At 39.9% G+C, this 7708-nt stretch overlaps 4 non-coding genes across 4 annotated transcripts; 2 read left to right on the forward strand and 2 right to left on the reverse strand.

The window, feature by feature from the left end:
- Positions 1 to 5606: 5606 nt before the first annotated feature.
- Positions 5607 to 5680, reverse strand: TRNAI-AAU (transfer RNA isoleucine (anticodon AAU)). Its single transcript has one exon. It is a non-coding gene; the product is annotated as a tRNA-Ile (tRNA).
- A 423-nt stretch (positions 5681 to 6103) lies between these two features.
- Positions 6104 to 6177, forward strand: TRNAI-AAU (transfer RNA isoleucine (anticodon AAU)). The gene has a single exon. It is a non-coding gene; the product is annotated as a tRNA-Ile (tRNA).
- Positions 6178 to 6877: 700 nt separating this feature from the next.
- TRNAI-AAU (transfer RNA isoleucine (anticodon AAU)) lies at positions 6878 to 6951 on the reverse strand. The gene has a single exon. It is a non-coding gene; the product is annotated as a tRNA-Ile (tRNA).
- A 539-nt stretch (positions 6952 to 7490) lies between these two features.
- TRNAI-AAU (transfer RNA isoleucine (anticodon AAU)) lies at positions 7491 to 7564 on the forward strand. The gene has a single exon. It is a non-coding gene; the product is annotated as a tRNA-Ile (tRNA).
- The last annotated feature ends 144 nt before the right edge of the window (positions 7565 to 7708 follow it).

Raw genomic sequence — 7708 nt, forward strand, 5'->3', positions numbered from 1 at the left:
CAAATTACTCGCTGCCCCTCTCTCCAAAACTCTTGCATTCACCTCCCTAACAACCCCATCCATAAACAAATTAAACAGCCACGGAGACATCACGCACCCCTGTCGCAAACCGACATTCACTGGGAACCAATCACTTTAACCTCTTCCTACTCGTACACATGCCTTACATCCTCGATAAAAACTTTTCACTGATTCTAGCAGTACTCTTAACACCTTCCACACAGCATCTCTGTCATATGCCTTCTCCAGATCCATAAATGCTACATACAAATCCATTTGTTTTTCTAAGTATTTCTCACATACATTCTTCAAAGGAAACACCTGATCCATACATCCTCTACCACTTCTGAAACCACACTGCTCTTCCCCAATCTGATGCTCTGTACATGCCTTCACCCTCTCAGTCAATATCTTCCCATATAATTTCCCAGGAATACTCAACAAACTTATACCTCAGTAATTTGAACACTCACCTTCATCCCCTTTTCCTTTATACATTGGCACTATGCATTCCGCCAATCCTTAGTCACTGCACCATGAGCCATATATACATTGAATATCCTCACCAACCAGTCAACAACACATTCACCCCCTCTTTTAACGAGTTCCACTGCAATACCATCAAAATCCGCTGACTTGCCGGCTTTCATCTTCCGCAAAACTTTCACTACCTCCTCTCTGTTTACCAGACCATTCTTCCTGACCCTTTAACTTCGCACACCACCTCGACCAAAACACCCTATATCTAACACATTCAACAAACCTTCAAAATGCTCATTCCATCTTCTTCACAAATCACCACTACTTGTTATTATCTCCCCATTAGCCCCTTCACCAATGTTCCCATTTGTTCTCTTGTCTTACACACTTTATTTACCTACTTTCAAAACATCTTTTTATTCTCCCTAAAATTTAATGATACTATCACCCCAACTCTTATTTACCCTCTTTTTCACCTCTTCCACCTTTCTCTTGACCTCTTGCCTCTTTCTTTTATACATCTCCCAGTCATTTGCACTATTTCCCTGCAAAAATCGTCCAAATGCCTCTCTCTTCTCTTTCACTAATAATCTTACTTCTTCATCCCACTACTCACTATCCTTCCGAATCTGCCCACCTCCCACGCTTCTCAGGCAACAAGCATCTTTTGCGCAAGCCATCACTGCTTCCCTAAATTCATCCCATTCCTCCCCCACTCCCCTTAAGTCATTTGCTCTCACCGTTTTCCATTCTGCAGTCAGTCGCTCCTGGTACTTCCTCACACAAGTCTCCTTCCCGAGGGGAGAATAAACACCTGGGTTTCGTGCAGGCCGACTGCTGCGCCCAAGAAGGCACGTCCCCAAGAAGGCCCGTAGCTAACCACTATACCACAGAGGCCAGTATGTAACTGACTACATACTTGTAATTGATTATGTATTTGTCCCGTACGGGGAAGGAGTTTTAACCCCGTGGGGCCTCATCTCTTGTGTGTATTGAATTACCTATTTGTACTGTATGGGACTGGGAGTTTTACCCTAGTGGGGGACCATCTCTTCAACATTTTCAACCATCATACATCTTAGATTGATGAATGCAGCCTACACCGCTCTCATAGGAAAACTTCTTTACTTTTGTTTAAAGTTCCTTTGTTCATATCATGTTCGTCCTCTGGTTGCTCTAACCCTATACCTCTCGAAGTACTTTTCACCGTCCACGTCATCGATGTTATAAATACTTAAAGACTGTGATCAGGTCACCTCTCAGTCTTCTCTTTTCCAGGAAAGGCAAATTTAATGCCTTTAGCCTTTCCCTGCAAACTCAGCTCTCTTAATTCTGGTATCATCTTTGCTGCCCTCCTCTGAACCTTCCTTATTAGCTGTATGTGCTTCTTTAGGTACGACGAGCAAATCTGAGAAGCGTACTTTAACTTTTGCCTTATGCATGATACGAACAGCTTGATCAATATTACTTTATCCATATACTTGAAAAGTATTCTGAAATTTGCTATAAGAGAGTTTGTCTTCTTTGCTGTTTACCTCATATGGGACTCTGGATGCAGGTTAGGGATATGTTGGCTCCCAAATCTTTCTCATACACAAAATTCTGAATGCTATTTTCTGCTAGATTATCATAATGAGGCTTCCTTTCATTTTGACCCATCCTCATTACATTACATTTGCACGGGTTGAACTTCGTAGTCTGTTTTAGGTCTCTTGTAAGCTGATGCAATCCTCCTCGCTCTTCACTTTCCTCATGACTTTTGTATCATCTGCAAATTTGTTCAGGCAAGTCATTCACATAGATCGAGAGGAGTAACGATACCAAAACAGAACTCCAGCGGCACTCCACTGGTGATCACTCATTTGAGGATGGTTGCTGCGACACGCGTCCTTTGTTCCCTTCCACGATCCTCAATCTATCGGAGGAAATTTGTCCCCTTATCTTTGCATGGTTTTCCAGCTTCTTACTCAGCCTCCCATGTGGCACAGTGTCAAATTCCCTCTGGTAGTCAAGATACAAGATCTACCCAGCCTTCTCTTTTGCCTAAGACAGAGCTCACTCTCTCATCAAAGCCTAAGAGGTTTGTCATGAACGGCCTCCTTTCCCAAAAACTGTGTTGTCTCTCACTTGGGTAAGTTTTCTGAAGAAAGTCATCCATTTTCTTTCCTGTTAACTTTTCCAGTACCTTATAGACCACACTCTGATATCAGAGTTCAGCGCCTCTTCTCAGTTTCCTTCCTTATAGATGGGTATGATATTTGTCATATCGTACTCACTTGGCAATTTAAGTGTGTGTGTGTGTGTGTGTGTGTGTGTGTGTGTGTGTGTGTGTGTGTGTGTGTGTGTGTATGTGTGTATGTGTGTGTGTGTGTGTGTGTGTGTGTGTGTGTGTGTGTGTGTGTGTGTGTTTATCATATGGAGTGCTTCTACCCTACCGGACGGTATAAGAGACTTGTACTATCATCTGCTGTATTTCCTAAGGACGGTGTCGGCAAATGTAGAGTGCTTAAGAGTCCAAAAAGCCATGCGTTTCAGTATCTACCAATTGTGGATGAGAGAAAATACTGGCAGGTTGTACTGGTAAGTTATATAGTTCTAAAATCAATGTTGAGGAAAGAAACAGGTATCTGCCACTAAGGCCTTGTGTTCTGGGTCACCGAGGGAGTACAATCATGGCAATGTTCTGGGAATGTGTCGCGCTATAACCGGGTTCTGGCTGGCGGGCGGTCATGGTGAGTCTGGCTGGAGTGTGTGGGTGAGGGATGGTGATTGTTGGCACGGACGGACTAGCGGGACACGCAAAGTACTTGCATCTCCCAAGGTAGTTGAAACGTACGTATAATCATTTGCCATCTTCAATACGTCATTTGATCAGCAAGTAGGAGGGAAATACGATTTCTCATAAAAGCCTTTACTATGCGTTAGGACGTCACATACATACTGAATTATCAATTATGAAAATCATCTTTTATTTTCATTGGCTCCAGGAAACATCTATGGCAACTCACGTATCCAGTTGTCCGGGAATACTTTTATGAGAGATCGTTTAAAGCAAACGCGAAGGAATATCTAAACTCATAAAACTCAAACGGCGAATCTGGCAACAAGACGCTCATGGGGACAAAGCATGAAAACTGAGAAGGTCATTCACGCTGTTTGTACCTGATTATCTCGAAGGGCGAGCAAGATATTTTGTAAAACACGTAGAGAATTAGGGCGCCAAGAATCGAGATGGTGAGCTGCTAACTGTCGGTATATTTAAATCAAGGAACTCTTCTAGAAACGAAGAAAAAAAGAAATCTGTCTTTAAGTATTAACCACACTGATATGTGTTACAGATATCATAAATTTTGGGGGGAAGGATTTAGGTGAAGATTAGACAAACATACCGGCAATAAACGAAGCATCAGTTAATCATTTACTTAAATGAAACTTTTGTGATAGATCATGCCGTGATCTTTTACTGATACAACGGCAGCTTCTAAAAAGGAGGAAGGGAGGGGAGGTCACTGGAGTAAAAGCCAGTGATCTGAAGGCGACGATGCACCATACTGCAGTTCTATACAAGAATGTCTAAACAAAATGGGGGGCTGAGCCCCCTTGCTTTTCAAAGAGGGGCTTCAATCCTCCGCCCGTTTGCCGCCGCCACTGCTAAACGTAAAACAGCTCGGGAGACTCTGAATCCTTGGGTGTATGTGGGTCAAGAACTCACTCGCTCCGAGTTTAGACGTCAACCATGAGAGAGAACAGCCGCCTGGTACAGGGTGTGTTGTTCTTGTCGCGCTGTCTTCATTCTCTTAGTAATTCATTATCGGATGTTTTTAAACATATATATATCCACAAACACACGTACACATACATACATACATAATCTGACACACACACACACACACACACACACACACACATGACTTGTGAAACGGCAGCTAATTTGAGTAAAGGATTCCGAGGGAAGAGTATGAGAGGATGACGTAAGGATTTGCGAGGAACTAAATGACAAGTTTAAGAGTGTTATCATAATGGAAGACATTACAGCCTAAGCATCAAAGAGATAGATTGGGGAGGAGATATTGGAAAGCACTGACATTTGACATAAACCAAATGCTTAAAGGTTTTGACCCATATAAACACATGGTGTCGATACATTTCATATGCACTGAATCAACCGATTGCAATGTTCAAGATGCCGCTGGGAAAAGAAAAAAAAAAAAAGACTAAGTGCCACGGAGAGTAAGAAAAGCCGAGTCTTTCTGCAGGGGTGACTCTACATATGTTGAGAGAACATGGTTTTTACGGGAAGGAGGTCACGTGTAAGGAACCTCTCGGAGTTTTACAAAGGATTGAGCTTTATTCCATACAAATGAGATAGTAATATTACCTAATAATGAAACAATAGTTGCGTTGCATCGTTCGTTAAACAAGGAAAGACGAAGTCGTTTAACTAACTGAGTGCACAGTTATTTAGAGCATCGTGCTAATAACGTGGATGTCGAGGTTTAGATCTCCTTACGGACCAAAGGCGTGTATCAAATCTTCATACTTATTCATTGTTTCGCTAGTCAGCGAAAGGCATCATTTCCTTACATTCGTCTCTAGCCGTCATGTATAATGCAACGAAAGCCAGAGCACTAACTTGTGCTATACCTCACACCTTGCACGTTTAGACCCTGATTTCCATAATTATCATTATCATTATCATTATTATTATTATTATTATTATTATTATTATTATTATTATTATTATTATTATCAGTATTATGACTATTATTATTATTACTATTATTATCATTATCATTATCATTATCATTATCTTCACGTTGATCTTCAAAAGAAATGAGGTTACTTTCGGTTCCGTATCTCAATGAAGATTGAATAGTAACTTTGAAAGCTGGACTGAGTGAGGCATCAGCGGTTGTGTCAATCCTCTCCGTCCCTGTGGTCATGCCATATATGGCCATGAGGCTCTTACTCCCAGGCAAGACCACACCGGCCTTCGTCAGCTCGTCTGCCCACACACTTAGCCTTTCATTTTCTACCTATACGATTATACTTTAAGGAAGAAGTTGTCAACATCGTAGAATCGTCAAATAAATGAATGAATAAAGAAAAACAAAAAGGTGTTCTACTGGCCCGTAAGGGGATCGAACCCTCGACATCCGCGTTATTAGCACGGCGCTCTAACCAACTGAGCTAACAGGCCGTTGAAGAAAGATAATATTACTTCTTCAAAGAACATTGCTACACAACGACCGTTTTATTGTTTTGCACAATCAAAAGTTACGATAATGCTATTAGATACTATCTTACACGTGATATTTATACTCGTATAATGGAACGTGTGTGTGATATTCTCATGTGTGTGTGTGATATTCTCAAAATTCTCATGAGCGCCACATATGTATGTCTGACTAAATTACTAATTCAGTGTACATCCGGAAAACATTTTCCATAAAGAGAAATCTTATAATAGGAGAGTTCCAAACTTCATTGCTCATAATATAATAATGATTAAAGCATTACTGAATATTCTGACTTAAACAATAGAATATCAAGAGCAGATCAATGGCCTGTGCATATACTGAGTATGCCCGTTAGTTCATGAGAATCTTCTCGTTGATGTAACGGCCTGTTAGCTCAGTTGGTTAGAGCGCCGTGCTAATAACGCGGATGTCGAGGGTTCGATCCCCTTACGGGCCAGTAGAACACCTTTTTGTTTTTCGTTATTCATTCATTCATTTGACGATTCTACGATGTTGACAACTTCTTCCTTAAAGTATAATCGTATAGGTAGAAAATGAAAGGCTAAGTGTGTGGGCAGACGAGGTCACGAAGGCCGGTGTGGTCTTGCCTGGGAGTAAGAGCCTCATGGCCATATATGGCATGACCACAGGGACGGAGAGGATTGACACAACCGCTGATGCCTCACTCAGTCCAGCTTTCAAAGTTACTATTCAATTTTCATTGAGATACGGAATCGAAAGTAACCTCATTTCTTTTGCAGATCAACGTGAAGATAATGATAATGATAATGATAATGATAATAATGATAATAATAATAATAATAATGATAATAATAATAATAATAATAATAATAATAATAATAATAATAATAATAATAATAATAAATGATAATAAATAATGATAATAATAATAGTAATAATAATAATAATAATAATAATAATGATAATAATAATAATGATAATAATAATAATAATAATGATAATAATAGTAATAATAATGATAATAATAATAATAGTAATAATATTAATGATAATAATAATAATAAGGATTAAAAATAATAATGATAATAATAATGATAATGATAATAAAGAAGCTGTCAACATCGTAGAATCGTAAAATGAATGAATGAATAAAGAAAAACAAAAAGGTGTTCTACTGGCCCGTAAGGGGATCGAACCCTCGACATCCGCGTTATTAGCACGGCGCTCTAACCACCTGAGCTAACAGGCCGTTGAAAAGGCTGCAATATTACTTCTTCAAAGAACAGTGCTACATAACGACCGTTTTATTGTTTTGTACAATCAAAAGTTACGATAATGCTATTAGATACTATCTTACACGTGATATTTATACTCGTATAATGGAACGTGTGTGTGATATTTATCTCCTCCGTTAGCTCACAGTATTGGGTTTCAGATTTGATACACATCCTTAGTTCACGTAGGATGTATGATGATCATTGTGTTTAGTGATGTCTGGTGACGGTAAATGATGACGTTTGTTTAAACATTGTCACTGAACTCCAGCTACACCAAAATCCTCATGAGCGCCACATATGTATGTCTGACTAAATTACTAATTCAGTGAACATCCGGAAAACATTTTCCATATGACAAGTTTTATGATAGCGAGATACCAAACCTCATTGTTCATACAAAACCCCAGTGATTAGCGCAATACTGATTAGCGCAATATCAACAGCAGATCAATGGCCTGTGCATATACTGAGTATGCCCGTTAGTTCATGAGAATCTTCTCGTTGATGTAACGGCGTGTTAGCTCAGTTGGTTAGAGCGCCGTGCTAATAACGTGGTTGTCGAGGGTTCGATCCCCTTACGGGCCAGTAGAATAACTTTTTGTTTTTCTTTATTCATTCATTTAATATGACGATTCTACGATGTTGACAACTTCTTCCTTAAATTATAATCGTATAGGTAGAAAATGAAAGGCTAAGTGTGTGGGCAGACGAGCTGACGAAGGCCGGGTG

This window comes from Panulirus ornatus, chromosome 48 (assembly GCF_036320965.1).
Source record: "Panulirus ornatus isolate Po-2019 chromosome 48, ASM3632096v1, whole genome shotgun sequence".
Classification (NCBI taxonomy): domain Eukaryota; kingdom Metazoa; phylum Arthropoda; class Malacostraca; order Decapoda; family Palinuridae; genus Panulirus; species Panulirus ornatus.